The 19,655-nt window shown below is 45.5% G+C and overlaps 1 protein-coding gene across 1 annotated transcript in view; it reads left to right on the top strand.

Moving 5' to 3' along the window:
* LOC309657189 (uncharacterized protein) overlaps positions 1 to 19,655 on the top strand; it is a 357,540-nt gene that overhangs the window by 300,599 nt on the left and 37,286 nt on the right. The window contains exons 9-10 of the mRNA XM_082454336.1: positions 1,543 to 7,311; positions 7,730 to 7,929. The gene's annotated coding sequence lies outside the window, so the exon portion shown is untranslated. The remainder of the gene's footprint in view (positions 1 to 1,542; positions 7,312 to 7,729; positions 7,930 to 19,655) is intronic.

Here is a 19,655-nt window from a genome sequence, read left to right as displayed (position 1 = left end):
CCTTTGTGTACCGTTCTATGTTCACGTCCTGTGCCTCAAAAACTAGCAGTGCCTCCTCAAACAGAACTAAGTTAGGTGATTGGACACTGGAACGCACGTTCGCATCTTTGAAAATTTGCAACTTGAAGGTTCGTATGTAGAGGACTTACTGTACTTACGTTTGCTTCTGCTAGGCACCTGGGGATACTAGCAATCTGGTCTGGCCAATATGGCCTTAATCCAGTTTGAAGAATTAAGCTCATTGGAAGCTGGGTTGGGACTCTGCAAAATCTGGTTATTTTCAGTTCACCTAGTCTTAAGGTGCAATCCTTCAGGGTCTTTGTCTAAAATGGGGAGTTACAGTGCCCCGGCTCCTTTGGTGGGCACTGGATCCCAACTTGTGTCCCCTTAGACATGCAGAGCTGCCTAGGTGCTGCTTAACCTCTCAGCTTCTTAGTCGTCTCTTCCTGAGGCAGCAAATATCCCGAGGGGGAAAGAGCCCCCAGTTGTTGGGCTTGTCTCCCTGAATGGCCATCTTTTCCCAGAACTTGGTTTGGCAATTCTTCATGATCTTATTAAGTTTTTGGTGCCTTCAGGCTGATCTTATTCTTATTTTGTCCAGCCTTTCTAATTGTCCCCAGCAGGAAAGCAGACCCCAATGATCTAGTCTGCCGTTACCAGATGGTAAGAAATATAAATGTAGGAAGTTGTCCAGGTGTTTGTGCACGTGCACACCTTATGTGAGTGGTGGGCACTGGGGTCAACCAGAGAGCATGTGCTTATTTTTGCCTTATGGGGATGAAAGTCTCATGTTGCCAGATTTTCCAATTTTTTCAAGAGAAGTAGGAAATGTGGGCTTTTTAAATGTGAAATCCCAATTTTCAATGGTGGTTAAAAAAAATTAACTCTCAATGAGCCAAACAAGATCCATCTGGGGTCCAAACCGAGCCCACTGGATACCAGTTTGAAATAGCTGGACTACTGTCTGTGTTGATGGGAGAAGTGGGGTGAAGGGTGGCTCTCCTTTACCAGTAAATGCTAGCCTCCAGCGGTCCAGGCTGCCTTGAATAAACACCAGGCCCTCATACAAATAACTTTAAAACCACTTTATGTCTCTACGGAAATCTCTTAAAAATGCCAAGGGGGAGGATGGATTCCAGTCATAACACCAACAACATTTCTGAAAAGCCTTCTCCCATCTCTCTCCCAAATCCTCCTCATGGCAGCTCAGCAGCTACTCCAGTCCCCCAGAATTCATCTCTTTAATTCCTCCCAATTCAGCCCATCCCTGGCTCTTATCTCTCTTGTCCCCCTTCTCACCTTCTGATCTGTTCTGCTTTTTCCATTAGGTGATTCTCCGCCTTTGCTTCGGTGAACCCATCAAGTCATCTGAGTCACAGCACCACACAGTTCAGAACCCCTTCCCATAGTTTCCTACCTTCTGCACAAGAAAGGCTCCAAAACTTAGCGGGCCAAAGCTAAATCCTCCTTCACAGGAAGTGGGGACAGGGAGAAACGATGCTGTAAATATTCTAAAATATGTGTGTTTTCCTGTCCCATCAGCTATGCCATCTGGGATGGGGTGAAGCCAGGACAAGATGTCATTTTGCAAAGGAGGCAGAGCCCATATCAGGATGCTTTGGCACCAGGGTGAGTTTTCAGATGGCTGCCATCTCCTTGTCACTTACCTTCTACTGAAAGGACAGGGTCCCACCCAAACCACGACCCCTCCCACAAATGGGGAGGGAGAAGCCAGGAGGAAGAGAAATCAAACGTGGACTTTTTCTGATGTGTCTAAAAATAGAAAGTTGGCAAAGCATGTCACAGAATACAAAGTATTTGATAAAAATAACGTCTGTTGAGCTTGGAACTCAAGCTAGAGATGCATGGAAATGAAATTTATTCCTTCCTTTAGTGTTTCCATATTAGTGTAACAATTCTGTCTCTCTCGTTGATGAGGGTTCTGATGCTGCTTTCTGTGGCCAAGTGGCTTCCTTTCCCAGGGTCTGATGGTGGAGGAGGTGCTGGCCGAATTAAAGAAAGCACTAGACTGAGAGGGTCATGGGTCATGGGTGTGGGTCCACCACTCTCACACCCACCCTTGACTTTGACACGCAGTGTCAGGGCTCACTTACACCAGCTTGTGAGTTTTCTAAATAAGCCAGTGTTGCTGACTCACAGGAGCCTGAATAGTAATAACAACTGTGTAGTAGTATTACTCCCCCAGAGGGAGGCCACTTGCCATTTGGCAAGTCCACAGAGGCTGCTGTCTCCCTTCCCCTCCCGCAAGCAGCTACCCAAGGTGTCTGGGGCTCACATTCTCCTCCTGCTACTGAGGACCCCACAGGGCTGTCCCTCTCAGGTCAGGATGGGACTCAAGACCTGCCCTTTCTCAAAGCACATCCCGTAGCCCAGGGAATTACTAGCCACAGGACTGTTGCCTCTCACCAGCTCTTCCAGATCCCAGCTCCTCAAATGTCCTGCTCTCTGCTGAGTTTCCTTTACCGAGGAGCAAAGCTGAGCCAATCTAATAATAAATGAGAACAAGGGATCAAGTGGCCCCTTTTAAATGAGCTACGTTTTTAAATTAGTTCTTTTAATTGTGGTAAGATACACATGACATAAAGCTACCATCTTAACCATTTTTAAGTATACAGTTCAGTGGCTTTAAGTACATTCTCATTGTTGAGCAGCCATCACTGCCATCCATCTCCAGAACTCTTTTCATCTTCCCAAAATAAACTCCTTACCCAGCAGACAGCAACTCCACATTTCCCCCTCCCCCCAGGCCCTGGCAACCACCATTCTACTTTCTGTCTCTATGGATTTGACTACTCTAGATAGCACATATCGATGGAATCATACTGTATTTATTGTTTTGTGACTGGCTTATTTCACGGAGTATAATGTCCTCAAGGTTCATCCATGTTGTAGCATGTATCAGAATGTCCTTCCTTTTTAAAAAGGGCTGACTACTATTCCATTGTATGGACATACATACCACCTTTTGTTTGTCCATTCATCCATTGGTGGACACTTGGGTTGCTTCTTCCTTCCGGCCATTGTGAATTAAGCTGCAGTGAATGTGGGTGCTCTTATCCTGCTTGTTTTGAGCCATTTGTATCTTAACAGGATTTTTAAGGGAGGTAATCCAAATGGTGCAATATTTCGGGGATCTGAGGCTGACCCCTTGAGAGCTGTTTTAGGCGGAGACAGATTCGGTGCTCTTGCATCAAACTATGTCACGTGCATATGGGGCTGCCTGGGGATATGTGTTCTGGTATCGTGTGTTGTGTACTTTCCTCACTGACAGGGATAGGAACTTATGTCCAGTGGAAGGAAAATGTTTCTGACTATAAACACTTCTTAAGCTACTCGGCCATGGGAATCTTGACAGTGGTTGATTGGCAGACAGTGACAGCGGGAAGTGATGGGGTGATGGCAGATGCAAGAAGGCTTTGATATCAAACCAGCAAACATGTGTCCCCCACATGGGCTTCAAACACCTGCCTTGTCCTGATTCTTTAGGGTCCTTGCTGATTCACATCCACCACCCCCCCAAGATCTCCTGTATCTTAATTTCCCCACCATCAGCATTGCAACATGCTCAAGTGTAATGAAACAAAACTGCAAAGCAAATCATAACCTCCCTCCCCCCACCCCCGACCCTGAGCCCTATCACACTTCTTCTCCCACCCTCTCTCCCTCTCTTCCTCCTGGAGAACTGTCTTCCCTCCTCACTTCCACATCCACATCCCCACCCCCACTGACTCCTAAACCCATCACACTCTGGCGCCCATGCTCTCCTGGCTCTGGGTTCCGATATGACCTTGCTGAGCCTCCTGATTTGAGCTCCTGACAGACCCGAGTCTCAGCCCCCTGTTCAAGGCAAGAGCCCTGCATCCTGAGCGGTCCTGGCATCTTGCTTCAGAGGCAGTCCCTAGAACACCAAGAATTTTATATTTCATTAATTTTTTAATTTTTATTTTTACACAGTTTTTAAAGGTTACACTCCATTTACAGTTATTACAAAATATTGGCTATATTCCCCGTGTTGTACAATACATCCTTGAGTCTGTCTTACTTCCGCACCCCTACAATGCCCCTCTCCACCCTTTCCACTGGTAGCCAGTAGTTTGTTCTCTGTATCTGTGAGTCTGCTTCTTTCTTGTTATACTCACTAGTTTGTTGTATTTTTTAGATTCCACATATAAGTGATATCATACAGTATTTGTCTTTCTCTGTCTGACTTATTTCACTTAGCATAATGCCCTCCAATTTTTTGTAGCTTAGTAATATTAACTTGTATATATAAACCACATCTTCTTTATCCATTCATCTGTTGATGGACACTTAGGTTGCTTCCATATCTTGGCCATTGTCAATAATGCTGCTATTATTTATTTATTTATCTTCCCCATCAAGAGAAGGAGATGTAATCCAGAACCACACCCTTACAAACTCAGGAATAAAAGCAATATTTGCAAATCACTTTTCAGACAGTGGAGTGTAGAGATGAGGCAATCACCTCTATCATTAAACAGACTTTGATACGACTCCCCATCCTGCTAGTTGCTAGCTGGGAGACCTTGGGCAAGTTTCTTAAATGCTGTGCCTCCTCTCCTCACCTCGAGATGCAATTGTAGTTGCACCTACCTGGTAGGACTATTAGGAAAAATAAATAAGAAAATGTGTGTCGACAGAGCAACTAAGCCTGTGTGCTGCAACTACTGAGCCTGTGCTCTAGAGCCCGTGAGCCACAACTATTGAGCCCATGTGCCACAACTACTGAGCCTACGCACCTAGAGCCTGTGCTCCACAACAAGTGAGGCCACCGCAGTGAGAAGCCTGCGCACCGCAACGAAGAGTAGCCCCCACTCACCGCAACTAAAGAAAGCCGGCGTGCAGCAACAAAGACCCAACACAGCCAAAAATAAATTAATTAATTAATTTAAAAAAAAAAAAGAAAATGTGTGTCGAGTGCTGAGCACAGCGCATGGCTTATAGAAAGCATTTCATAAGGATGAGCTCTTATTACTCCTTTTTAATTGGTGTAAGTTGACCTTAGTACTTAAGTCTGTCTTGCTTTTCATACCTGTAAAATTTGAACGAACAAATGTGCTAAGACTAAGGGGTTTAATTGCAAAATTCTCTAGAGAATAAATGGTTTCCTAAGAGATCAGAAACATTTACTAAAGACTGCATGAGAACTGCAGGAAGAAACATTGTCTAGAGGCTACTGAAAGGCAGAGTCCCTGAATGAGGGTGAACATTCCTAGATGTTGGGAGATAAACCAAAAGAGTGTGATTAAACGTGTGCCTCGGTGATTAGCGTCAGATAAGATGAATGATCTCTATGATGCATGTACAAACACAGACTGTGGGAAAACAGCCACTGGAAAAGCTATTGGAACTAAAATTAGATGATAGTCAACAGTCTGGCCACCAGATGAGGAATCTACTGTTTGATAAATTCCACAAAACTGTAGCCCTCATTTTAAAATAAGTAGAGAGATTCCAAGAACAGATTGCAGGGTCCATGAATAGGTATAGCGATCTGATAAAATAGCTGAATTGTAGGCAGAAATTGAAGGACATTGAGGTAACACTGACATATGCTGTTCCACACATGGAGGCTGGAGGGTGGCTGGACTGAGGTGGAGGGTCTAGTCCTGTGTGGTGCTGTGTGGCAGCTGGGAGCATGTGTGGCTCTCCAGTACCTGACCTGTGGCTGGTGGACACTGAGAGGTGCTGCGAGTGTAAAAGACGCACAGCTTTCAAAGGCTGAGTAAAAAAAAAACAATGTGAAATATATCAACAATGTAAAAAATATTAGTTGCATGTTAAAATAACAGTTTAGATGTAAATGTTGGGTGAAATAGAAGATATGAAAATTAATTTGACTGTTTATACTATTTTAATGTGGCTTCCAGAAAATGTAAAATTACACACGTGGCTTGTATTTGTGACTCCCTTTATATTTTTACTGGACTCTTGTAGTTGGTTCAGCTCCAGACTCCCCTTGCTCCACCCAGATCCAGCTGGTATAAACCATGACCTTGGACAAGTTATTTAACCCGTGGAAGCTTCAGTTTGCTCATCAGTAAAAGAGTGGTTGTAGGAATTAAAGGGGGTAATTAAAAAGCATTAACAGTGTGCCTTGTCCAGAGTAGGTAGTCAACAAATGTAAGCTATTTTTTTCTGTTGTTAGTTAAACCCATAGAGCTGGAAGTTTCCTATAGGTCAGTAGCATTACGTATTTAAGGCAATACTAGAGGATGCCGTCACAGTCTACCAAATGAAAGAGGAAAATCTGCCCACCTTTTAGAGCAGCGGTTCTCAACTGGGGACGTCACGTCTGGTGATGCCTGAGAGGGCTGCTACTGGCCGTCTAGTGGGTAGAGGCCAGGGATACTGCTAAACATCCTACAACATACAGAATAACCCCCACCCCCAAAAAACACACACGCACCAAATTATCACATCAAAATATCAATAGTGCCCAAGGTGAGAAACCCTGAATTAGAGACTCTTGTTTATTTGCAACTTACACTGATTAATGGTCAAGGTCCAGAACATGTGTGACATAAAAACTACAAATGCCATCCAGGTGCATGGCCCCAAACCAGCAGCATCAGTATCGCCCAGGGAGTTATTAGAAATGCAGATTCTCAGGCTCCATCCTAGTCCAGCTGAATCAGAATCTCTGGAGGTGGAGCCCAAAGATCTATGGTTTAACAAGCCCTCCAGCTGAGTCTAATGTACTGTGAAGTCTGAGAAGCCTCCTCAGCTGACAGTTTCCTGGTTACCATCTCCTGCACATCCCAGGCCCGAGCAGCAGGTGGCAGCAAAGCCTATAAGGATGTTGTAACGCCTGCGAAAAGCCGAGAAGCTGCGTGCTCGCGACGAATCAGTTGGTAACCGAGCTGGGTGCCAGAGTGTTTTTACACTAGATCACAGTTAATAATGCCAGCTTTCTAATTTCAGGAAAGTCAGAGGGGAAATGGTTCATAGTCATCCTAAGGTCCCTTCTTAGTCGTATAGTGTTTGCAGGGCTTTGAGATTGTTCGGTTCTAACGTCTGTTACAAAGGCGTCTTCTCCAACAGAGAATTTAGTGAGTAATTCGGTTTGGACTATTCTCCTAAAATACTTCTCACCCTATAAAATCCCAAAGCCATGAGAATAAATCATTTCTGCTGTCCCCAGGCAACTTTGGGCCAAGTATTCGACCCATCACCCGCCTTAATGGACCCTTGGCCCCTCCTCTACACGTGGACCAGATCTAGTGAATGATGAACATCTCACGTTCCCCAGGATCTTTTGTCCAGCAGGTAAAACTAAATTTGTTCAGTAATCTTTATTAAGGGTAAGAGCGAGCAGGTTACAGTTCAGGTAATTTTCCATTTGTGCCACATGGGGGCGCCCTCCACACTGCCATGGGCATCCATGGTCCAGGTGAAGGCGTTGAAGCAGAAGGTTGAGGGACCTGCTCGGCAGTGAAGGGCGGGGGGAGGGAACAGTTACTTTTCTTCTATAAAGCAGCTGAGTGATGTGGCTTCGGTTAGACCTCAGCCCTGCACTCTAGAGCTGGGTTTCTCAGAGGGTGATCCCGGGTCCAGCAGCATCAGCATCACCCGGGAAGTAGTTAGAAAAGCAGATTCTTGGCCCCATCCCAGACCAGCTGCATCAGACGCTCTGGAGGCGGGGCAGTGATCTCTTTTAATAAGTGGCTCCACCCCCTCCCTCCAGGTGATTGCGCTGCAGGCTGTAGCTTGAGCACCGCTGCTCTCTAGTCTGGAGCATCTCCCTAGTTACTGGCTGGGACGCAAAACCACGTTGCTATCTGATCTCATCACACTTCTGCCAGGAGGTGAAATCTAGGAGCCCACCTTCTTGATGCCCAACGTCTTCTTCAGGTCACTTACCTGAGAACACCTGAGGATACTGAGGTCAGTCACTCTGCATGAACCTGTGGAATCCCTGGGCTCTGAGGGATATAAAAGAGCGTGAAGAGTAGGGTTTCCGCCCTCACGGAGCTTCCACTCTCCTGTGGGAGATGGGATTGCCACTGGGAACCAAAGACTGAGAGGGGCCCGAAGGCTGTATTTCTGGCTACAGGGGGAGGCAGCGTGGAAGCACACACCTGCCAAGTTCCCTTTTCTGTCCTTGGCCTTCCATTCTCTCCCGCTGCTGCTGCAGCCCGTCCTTCTCTCCTTCCTGCTCAACTGCCTGCCCTAGGGTTGCCATGGTTTTCTCTTCCTTTTCCCCCAACCTCGCACATCTCTTGTCCTATTTCTCCCACTCCATTCTGGTTTTGTTTTAAATCCCAAAAGTCCAGGGATAGGTCCATCAGGGACGGGGACCCCAAGGGGCAGGGGGAAAGGAGAGAACCGAGTGGACAAGGGCAGATTTCCACGTGGGGTAAATCCCGAGAAGCCCTGACTGCACTGGGATCGTGGTTGCTCTTGCCCCAAGCGCTGTGCAAGCCTGGGGGAGGGAGGGCACTCCAGGATGCAGAGCATGGGAGAAGCTTGGGGCGGGGTGTGGCTGGACCTGAGCTAAGCTTTGGCAGGGGCTTCGGGTGAGCAGAAGGGAGGGAGGGCCCGTGCCAGCCCAGTACCAGGAGGAGCTGGGGTGTGATGGGGAGTCATGGGAAGTGAGGCTGGATGGGTCCCCAGATTGAGGAGGCGACAGTTAAGGTTTGAGTTTGACGATGGAAGTACTAGGGAGATATACTAGATTCTTGGGCAAAGGAGAACCGTGCATAAGAATAAACTGTTATTGAGAAGGCATCACCTATGACAGGGGTTACAAACTCAAATGCCTATTTTGTGAAGCGGGCCAGGTAAGAAGCAGTAGGGCGTGGGGAGGGGGGGGTGCTGGGGGAGCTAGAGAGCTGGTGTTTGCTCATAATAAACGAGCAGTTATTACACAAATCCGGACAGTTATCACCATGGGGAAGTAGAAGCCCAGAGCTGCCAACTCTTCCTGCTTCTCAAGAGAAGTCAGAACTCTGGATTTTTTTCTTAACGTGAAGTTTCTTAATTTTTCGATATGGCAGCTAATTACAAACTTGAAAGTCTGGGCCTCTGGTTGGCCAATTCTCACCTGTATTTTTTTTCTAACTTGGGGGTTTGTACCATAGTCTCAAAATACTATTTCTTCCTAGTTTCCTCCCTCACTCTTACTATCAAATCCATATATTATGAACAAAAAATAAATATAACATTCACCAAACATTAACAATGTGCTCCTTTAGAGGCTTCACATGGATTATCTCATTTAATCCTCCCACAACCCTGCAAGATGTTAGTCCCATGTACAGATGGAACACAGTGTCAGAGAGGTGAAATCAGTGGTTCCAGATCACATAGTTACCAAGTGGAGGAGCTGGGACTCCAACCCAGGTGGTCAGATTCCTGAGTCATGTATTTAACCTGTGTGCCTTTCCTGTGTAGTTTTGTTACTATATTTCTGTCCTGTTTTTCTCTCTTCTGAGCATGAGTGATATTCGTGAGGTTACGTCTACCTTCTTGTGTTAAAATATCAGGCCTGCTTTTTTTTTTTATTGCCTGTACCCTGATGCATAAGGCATGTGAGTCAGTTCTGGTCAGTTTGACAGAGGTTTATTGGGAACCCCATCCTGTGCCGTGTACAGGGATGGGCACCAGTACAACGTCACGAAGCCATTTTAATAGGGGATTCTGACAAATAGAAATGCCTCCTGTCATAACATGGGATGTCACACTGGGATAAAGGCATCCCCAGTATGCAGTGAGATCACACTGTGGAGTCGTGCATGTGGGGAGGGGGCGGGTCAGGGGTGTCTTCCTGGGAGAAAGGTTGTGGAGCTGAGTGTCAGAGAACTCTGAGCAGCACCGGGGCTCAAGAGGCCAACCAGTGGGCGAGCCGCAGGGTGGAGGGAAGATCGAGAGAGTGGTGACAAGGCGTCAGGAGGAGCCAGGAGAATCTACCTAGGAGGGCTGGTAGATAGGAAGAAGGGCCAGTGCCAGAGGGGGCAGGGTGGATAGGCTGAGGGGCAGAATGCATAGAAAGAATAAAGGTTTGATTGTAGAGTGAACAGATCAGTGAATCCACCGAAAGGCAGGAAGAGGACATTGCCTCAGCTCAGCCCGGCACACAGGAAGGGCTGACCGTCCGGCAGCCTGCTGTATCTCTTACTGGTTGTGGCACCTTAGGCAACCTGCTTTGCCTCTTTGCCCCAGTGTCCTCATCTGTAAAATGGAGTCCCTCGCTCATATAGTTCAGCGAGAATTGCATAAGACGCCCATGCCAGCTCTAGCCCAGTGCCTAGCCCAGGGCGATCACTTAGACAGTGTGAGTTAGATTATCATTGTAGGTGCTTGGTAAATGTTTGTTGAATGAATGAGAGAGAGCAGTGGCTTAAGCATCCCCAGTGATACCCGCTGGAGGTGGGAGATCAGGACAGGAGCCTAAGCTTAAGAATGACCCATGATTCCACTTGTCTTTGACTGGCAGATGAGGGTTACATTCATTTGAATGAAACTTCAGCTTTATCATAAACTCCAAACGAAGCCTTCTGGTCCCCTTGAGAAGCATCCCACCTAACAGGCAAGTCTGACCACAGATTCTGCAGTTGAATCGGCCATAATTCAGTGCTGAGGCTGCTGACTTTCCCCAGTGGACTTGTCTGCATGCAGGCGAATCTGGCATTCCTGCAGGTTACATCGTTCCCACCAGGTGCAGTTAGCCCCTCCGACAGAGCGCGCTCTCCAGGGCAGTTGCAGCAACCTGGCACCTGACACCTGACACCGCAGAGCCAGCCCATCAGGTGCTGATGTGCAGCTGTTCAGGATGAGCGCCAGCCTCGCTGACTCTGGGTGATGGACAGATACAGCTACCGCCACTGCCTCCCTTGCTCCTGAATACCATGGAGTGGCCAGTCTCCCAGCCAGGTGGGTGGCTCCAGGTGGCCACTTTTACCTTGGGAATTCCCACGAGACCCAGGAAAAGACAGAAGAGCTCTGTAAAATGATCACAATCATGCTTTCCATTTCTGTAGTCATTTTTGTTAAGGATCTCAACTGCTGGGGCACATGGGACTTTTTCTCCAGGGTTTCTGTGCTGACACCTGTCGTACCTTGATTTTCAGCGGGTGATGGGTGCCCCTGGACGAAGAGACCTCAAAAATGAAAGTCTGGCTGCTTTTTTCTGAATGAAATGCTTTCTGTGGCAGTGGAGCCCAAGCTGTGTGCTGGATTCCTCTGTGGAGAAGGACACACGTAGAGCTGCAAGTTCTCAATCGGTAGGTGGGTGGCCACACCCAGACACCGAGATCGTTAACCAGCTCCTTAGGAGGCATTTCTCACAGTGTGGTCCGCAGGCTGCCTGCATCCAGTCTCCTGGGCACTTGTTCAAAAATGCAGGGTCCTTGGTCCCACCCCAGACTCACTAAATAGACAGGGTGCGGATGGCTTCATGTTTAACAGGTGACTTTAACCACAGGTCCCTCAGCAATTTGAACACATTTCCATTTGAGAACTGCTGCATAAGTAATGCTGATGTACCAGGACACTTGGAAAGCCACTGTTCTACAACAATTAAGCTTGAATTTCTGTCCCACAGACCTTAGATTTTTTTTTTCCTGACTCAACTAGACTTCCCTCAGCAACTTAGGCAAGTGTTGGCCAACAGAACACAAAGAAGCAAAGAAAGTAGAAAAGTGATGTAATCTGAGGCCATGTTGAGTCTGAGGCCAAGAAATTGTGATGGAAAAACACCAGGGCTCCTCACCTGGCCTGTGACAGAGCCTTGGTGGGTGAAGGGGAGTGTGTGAGAACTTTCAGAAAATGGTCCACACCACTCTGTTCTTTTTCTGAAGGAAGGAGTCTTGTATTTTATTTTTATTTTTTTTTTATTTTAATTTTATTGAAGTATAGTTAACTTACAGTGTTGTGTTTCAGGTGTACAGCAAAGTGATTCAGTTATACATATACATACATTCGTTCTTTTTTAGATTCTTTTCTCATATAGGTTATCACAGAATATTGAGTAGAGTTCCCTGTGCTATACAGTAGGTCCTTGTTGGTTATCTATCCTATATATAGTAGTGTGTGTATGTTCATTCCAAGCTCCTGATTTATCCCTCCCCCACCCCCCGTTTCCCCTTTGGTAACCATAAGTTTGTTTTCGATATCTGTAAGTCTGTTTCTGTTTTGTAAATAAGTTCATTTGTATCACTTTTTTAAATTAGATTCCACATATAAGTGATGTCATATATTTGTCTTTGTCTGACTTACTTCACTTAGTATGATAATCTCTAAGTCCATCCATGTTGCTGTAAATGGCATTATTTCATTCTTTTTTATGGCTGAGTAATATTCCATTGTATATATGTACCACATCTTTTTTTTTTTAATTATCTCTATTTATTTTTACATCTTTATTGGATTATAATTGCTTTCCAATGTTATGTTAGTTTCTGCTGTACAACAAAGTGAATCAGGTATATGTATACATATACCCCTCCCTCTTGAGCCTCTCTCCCACCCTCCCCATCCCACCCCTCTAGGTCATCACAAAGCACCGAGCTGATGTCCCTCTGCTATGCAGCAGCTTCCCACTAGCTATCTGTTTTACACATGGTAGTGTATATATGTCAATGCTACTCTCTCACTTTTTCCCAGCCTCCCCTTCCCCACCATGTCCTCAAATCCATTTTCTATGTCTGCATCTCTATTCCTGCCCTGCCACTAGGTTTATCAGTACCATTTTTCTAGATTCCATATATATGTGTTAACATATGGTATTTGTTTTTCTCTTTCTGACTTACTTCACTCTGTATGATAGACTCTGGGTCCAGCCACCTCACTACAAATGACTCAATTTCATTCCTTTTTACGGCTGAGTAATATCCCATTGTATATATGTACCACATCTTCTTTATCCATTCATCTGTTGGTGGACATTTAGGTTGCTTCCATGTCTTGGCTATTGTAAATAGTGCTGCTGTGAACACTGGGGTGCATGTATCTTTTCAGATTATGGCTTTCTCCAGATATATGCCCAGGAGTGGGATTGCTGGATCATATGGTAGCTCTATTTTTAGTTTTTTTAAGGACCCTGCATACTGTTCTCCATAGTGGTTGTACCAATTTACATTCCCACCAGCAGTGTAGGAGGGCTCCCTTTTCTCCACACCCTCTCCAGCATTTATCGTTTGTGGACTTTTTGATGATGGCCGTTCTGACCGGTGTGAACACCACCCAGTTCTTTGGTGAAGGGGCTCGTGGTAGCTGGCAGCCTCCTCTGGGAGAGGAAGCCGCTGCTGCTTCCAGACCTGAGTGGCTTTTCCCTCTGCCCACAGGCTGGGGGCAGGACTGTGTGGGCAGAGAGATTAGGAACTTGGACCCCAGAGGTCAGAGCCCTGGCCTCAACCTGCAAGGTCCGACCTCCAGGGAACAGAGGGTGCAGTACCCCTGTCTATGCAGCGTTTGGGGAGCCTTCACCCTGTGTTCCCTGTGCCCGTGGTCAGTGTGAGCCCTATGAGTCTATGACAGCCAGTGCAGAGCATTCTCTAGGAACCTGGCAGACCAGACAATGGTAGCTCTGTCCCCGTGTTTGCTGGAACCCAGGCAGTTAACCCAGAAACTGCCCTTGCGCCCTTCGGGGCGGGCAAATTTAAAGGCTCTCCTTTCAAGTTTAGCCTGACATCTCATAGGCTGAGAAGATGCACTTTTCTCCCCCAGATCACAGTTTTTCCACACTCTTTAACCATCAGGCCTTCAAGAGGTCCCCTTTTCTTCTGCTGCAGCTCATGGTCCCTGGGAGAATTCATAGAACTTCAGAAGAGTTCCCACAGGATCTCCTGAGGCCAGGGGACCCCGTGTCCAGTGATTTGGGCTGGGAGCACTCCAGTGTCCTTCCCCACCGTCAGGACAGCCAGACGTCAAACAGCCATCCCGGAAGACCAGAAACAGGGAGACATTTTAAAAATGTGTTCTTAGTTCATTTCATTATACTCAATGTCATTTCAGAAACTAAGGCAGCTTGCCAAAATGCACATGATATAGCTCAGTTAAAGGGATAAAACAAAGGGAAAACAAAGGAAGGGAAACAGACAAAACCAAGTTCTTGCGTGCATTCTCGACTATACTTACTAAAGACGGCACCCAGATTGGTTCCAAGCTTTCTAGCAAGGAAAAAAGCGATCAATCTTAAAGATGACCCAAATATCCTCAATTCCTTCACCCTTTCCTTTGTTAAAAATAATCTATTCTTTATTGAGCTTCTCTGTGCCAGGCACTGTCCCAGGCACTGAGGATAGAGCCATATGAACAAAATTAAGTCCCTGTCTTCCAGGAGCTTACTTGCCAGTTGAGAGAAATAAACAATATGCAAGGAAACAGTGAAACATATGATGGTAATATATCAGGCGCTGCTGAGTGCTAAAAGAGAAATGAAACCGTGTACAGAGGTCTGTCTATTTTAGATAGAACAGTTAGGGACGTCCTCTTAGGGAATGATGTTTGAGTGGCAGCCTGAAGAGTGAGGAAGAGAACCACGTGGGTGTGGGGGGAGAGTGCTTTGAGCACAGAGGGCAGCACGTGCAAAGGCCCTGACATGCAAGGGCAATTGGTGTGTCCGAGGAACTGCCGAGCAGTCAGAGGGGCTGGAGCACAGTGAGGGGGAAGGAAGGTAGGACGTACAGGATCCCCTAAGGAGTTGTGCAACCTGAGCCCTGGGAGGTGATGAGGGCAGAAGGAGAATGGGACCTTCCAGGCCACGTGAGGAGTGTGACTCTTACTCTGAGTGAAATTGGCAGCAAATGAGAACGTTGAGCAGAGAGGTGATATGATTCTAAAAGATCTCTCAGGCTGCTGTGTGAAAAATGCGTTGTAGAGAGGTGTTTTGCTAGTTGACTAGGATTACAATAACAAAATACCACAGACTGACTAGGTGACTTAAACAACAGAAATGTGTTTTCTTACAGTTCTGGAGGCTGGAAGTCCAAGATCAAGATGTCAGCAGGTGTAGTTTCTTCCGAGACCTCTCTCCTTTGGGTGCAGACTGCCTTTTCCATGTGTACTCATGTGGTTTTTCTCTGTGCATGTGTATCCCTGGTGTCTCTCTGTGGGTCCCCATTTCCTTCTCTTGTAAGGACATGGGTCAGATTGGATTAGAGCCCACACTAATCACCTCTTTCAGGGCTCTGTCTCCAAATATAGCCACATTCTGTGGTATTGGGGGTTAAAGCTTCAACACATAAATTTCGAGGGAGCACAGTTCAGCTCATATGGGGCAAGGATAGAACTGGGGAGACCAGTTAGGGGGCTAGCAAGAGATGATGGTGGCTTGGACCAGAGTGATAGATGTGTAAATGTGAGAAGTAATCAGATTCCAAAAATATTCTAAGGGTAGAATAAGATTCATTGATGGATTGGATGGAGGGTGCAAAGAAGGACAAGAGTCAAGGATGGCTCCAAATTTTTTGGCCCGGGCAACCGGAAGCATGGGGTTGGCATGAGATGGAATAAACTGTGGGAAGAGCAAATCTGGGGAGATGCTGAGAGTTCAGTTTGGGACATGTTAAGTTTGAGATGCCCATTAGGTGTCCAAGCAGAAGTGTCAAGCAGTCATAGGGTATAACAGTCTGGAGTTCAGGGGAGAGGTCAGGGCTTACTGACATATCATTATTCTTTCTCAGTTGTATGTTTTTTTTTTCTTTTTTTATAACGGCTTTATTGAGAGCTAATTCACATACCATAAAATTCACCCTTCTAAAGTAAACAGTTTGGTAGATTTTAGTATATTCACATGATTGTGCAAACATCACCACTGTCTAATTTCAGAACATTTTCATCATCCCAAAAGAAACCCCATACCCATTAGCAGTCACTGCCCAGTACTCTGTCCCCTCAAGCCCTTGGCAATCAGTAACCTACTTCCTCTCTATATAGATTTGCCTATTCTGGACATTTCATAAAAATGAAATCATATAACTTATGGCCTTTTGTGTCTGGCTTCTTTCACTGAGCATGATGGTTTCAAGGTCCATCCATCAGTATCAGTATTTCATTATTATGACTGAATAATATTCCATTGTATGGATATGCCATAATTTGTTTATCCCTTTATCAGTTGATGGATAATTGGGTTGTTTCCGCTTTTTGGCTATTATGAATAATGCTGCTATGAACATTCATGTACATGTTTTTGTGTGAACACATGTTTTAGTTCTCTTGAGTATATACTTTGGAGTGGAATCCTAGGTCATAGGGTAACTCTATGTTTAATTTTTTGAGGAACTTTAAAGCTGTTTTCTAAACTACCAATTTAAATTCTCACCAGCAATGTATGAGGCTTCCAATTTCTCCAGATACTCAATAACACTTGTTGTTGTCTGTCTTTTTGATTATAGCCATCCTAGTGGTCGTGAAGTGGTATCTCATTGAGTTTTGATTTGCAGTTCCCAGAAGATAAATGGTGTTGAGCATTTTTTCATGTGCTTATTGGTCACTTGTGTATCATTTTTAGAAAAATACCTATTCAAATTATTTGCCCATTTTTAAAAACGTTTTATTTTATATTGGAGTTTAGCCGATTAACAATGTTGTGATGGTTTCAGGTGCACAGCAAAGCACCTCAGCCATGCATGAGGTGAACGTATCCATTCTCCCCGAGACTCCCCTCCCATCCAGGCTGCCACATAACATTGAGCAGAGTTCCCTGTGCTATACAGTAGGCCCTTGTTGGTTATCCTTTTTAAATATAGCAGTGTGTACATGTCAATCCCAGACTCCCTAACTATCCCTTCCCTCCACCCTTCCCCCCACCCCCCGCCCGGCCCCGGTAACCATAAGTTCATTCTCTAAGTCTGTGAGTCTGTTTCTGTTTTGTAAATAGGTTCATTTGTATCATTTCTTTTTAGATTCCGCATATAAGCGATACCATACAATATTTCTCTTTCTCTATTTGACTTACTTCACTCAGTATGACAATCTCTAGGTCCATCCATGTTGCTGCAAGTGGCATTATTTCATTTTTTTTATTCTTTGCCCATTTTTAATTGGATTATTTGTCCTTTTATTTTTGGGTTCTAAGAGTTCCTTGTGTATTCTGGATACAAGTCTCTCTCTGAAATATGATTTACAAATATTATTCTCTATTCTGTGGGTAGTCTTTTCCTTTCTTGATGATGTTCTTTGAAGGACAAAGTTTTTAATTTTGATGAACTGACATACAAATTTGGGAGCCATCGGCGTACAGATGTTACTTTAAGCCACAAGACTCCATGACATCCTCTAAGACGTTAGTTTAATAAGGAATTAAAGGAATGGAAGAATCCAAGGACTTGCCCATCATTCACAGGTCCAAGATGTGAGAAGACACCAGCAAGGGAGAGTAAGAAGGACCCCACTCCCACTTTCCCTCTTCTGTCAGTTTTGGAGTGTTCATCTCTTTCCAAGGTGGCAACAGAAAATTCAGATTTCTTGTTCATTTGTTAGGCAGTGTCTCAGTTCTCTCCTTTCAGGCCAGGTACACTCCAGGAGCCTCTCCCATTCCAATAAGGAGCCCTTTTTCTTCCATGATGCTGATGAGATGACCTGATGGTTTCAGCCCATAAACCTCTATATATTCTCACCTCAGATTACTTTTGCTTTCACATGAAATGGGTGACCACATGCATCACTTGCAGCTGTACCTGTTGAGAAGATTTTCTGTCTCCTTCTCATCCATTCAAGACCACCCTCGAATGTGGCTATATTGCAGCCGCCATCCATTTTTGCCTTGTACCTGGCAACCAGGCCAACTCATCTATAAAGCCAGCTAGGCCTCCTTCCTCTGCCTGCAGCTGATCTTAAGGACACCCAGCATGGCACAGGTGTAAGCTGGGGAAGGGATGCTTGTGCAGCTGTGATAGGTGACCTGGGAGTCTGGATGCATGCAGCTTGGTCCCAAATACACCATTTCCAACTTACATTGTACTGCTGCTGGGCCCACCCAACTCTGTGACTTGGTGGATCTGACAGACCCCAGCTCATAATAGGCAGTTGTAGACTGTCTCTACTGGGACCCAGCAACACAGCACGAGTTGTTTCTCCAAAGGTGTATGCTCGTCTGCTGTGGATTGCTCGGCTCTGCCTTAGAATCCTGCAACTGCATCATGATTCTCCCACTGGGTCTGTCAGCAATTTGTCTGTTACTTTAGAGGGGAGGTTCTGATACATCTCTGACCATTGGACCCCTAAAAACTTCACAGTGGCTGTGGCTGGTCCCTGGATCTTCACAGCATTCGTATCCTGCTCTGTGTGATGCACTCGTCTTCCTAAGTCTTCCAGTGTCTTGCCCATCCTGCTCTGGCTCTTCCTGTCTTATCAGTCTGATGCCATCAATGTAATGAATCAGTGTAATATTAGTTCCATGGGATGTCCAGGTGGTCCAGATCTCTTTGGACTGTATAATTACAGAAGGTGAGAGAGTTATAAGAGCATGGAAGCAAAACTAAATAAGTGTCAGGTTTATGATAATGTGAACTGTTTCTGATCTTCTTTTCTAACAAAAATAGAAAATGCATTTACCAAATCAAGAGCTGCATACCATGTACTTTAGGCCTTATTAATCTTCTAGAATAAAAATACCACTTCCAGCAGAGTAGCTGTAATCAGGGCTACTAATTGGTTGAGGTGCAATAATCTACAGTCATTTTCCAGATCCATCTGGTCTCTGCAGGGCTCTAACTGGCAAATTAAGTGAAGATACAAGAGGGACCACCATCCCTGTATCCTTTAAGTTTTTAATGGTGATATTAATCTTTTCCATCCATCCAGGATGTATTGATAGTATTTTTTATTTACATTCTTGGCCAGGAAGGAGGGGGCACCTTCAGAGGTTTCCATTTGACCTTCTTCACTATGATAGCTCCTATGCCAAAGGCCAAGGACCCAATACAGGTATCATACCAACTGCTGAACTTATCAATCCCAGTTTTACACTCGGGGATGGGGGAAATTATCACTGGGTGGTTTCACAGACCCAGTGGACCTACCATGAGCCAGACGTTATACCATGATTCCATTTATAACCTGATCCCTACCAGCCACTACTCTATAGGGGGACCATGGTAATGCTTTGTGTCTCTGGCTATCATTGTCACTTTAGATCTGCCCAAGGGTCTCTTAAATATCTGGATATTCCCATTTTCTTAGTGTACAATAACCTGAGTAAATGTTCTAGTGTATACTTGCCATGGTGTTGCTGGGTCCTTTCTGTTAAGGACCCATCTACCTCTTCAATCAGCAGGTTCTGGATCTGAAAACTGACTTCATCCGGAAACTGAGTGAGGGACCATGACTCTTTATTGGGCCAGTTGCCCCCCGTCTCCTGCTCCTCCACTCTTGCTTTGTTGTTGTTTTTATAAATGGTGTCACTCTGAGATGCCCACCTATTCTGCATCTAGGAATGCCTTGCTCTGTCAACAATCTGCACAACCCCCTGTAGGTCCATCTCCCTTGGCTGCCCCTGCAAACTTGCCAGTGGTTACGATGAAAGCCAGCAGAGCTGGCTTCTGACGATTGATATCTGGCTTCTGTTACTTGAGAATGAGGGGTCATCCCCATGGATATTAACAAGCCCAGCTCTGTGACTGCCCCTCTGGTCTGCAGAGGAGAGCCACCACTAAACTTCATAGTGA

Source organism: Balaenoptera physalus, assembly GCF_965194825.1.
Source record: "Balaenoptera physalus genome assembly, chromosome: 3".
Classification (NCBI taxonomy): Eukaryota; Metazoa; Chordata; class Mammalia; order Artiodactyla; family Balaenopteridae; genus Balaenoptera; species Balaenoptera physalus.
This window is presented reverse-complemented; position numbering and strand designations above follow the sequence as displayed.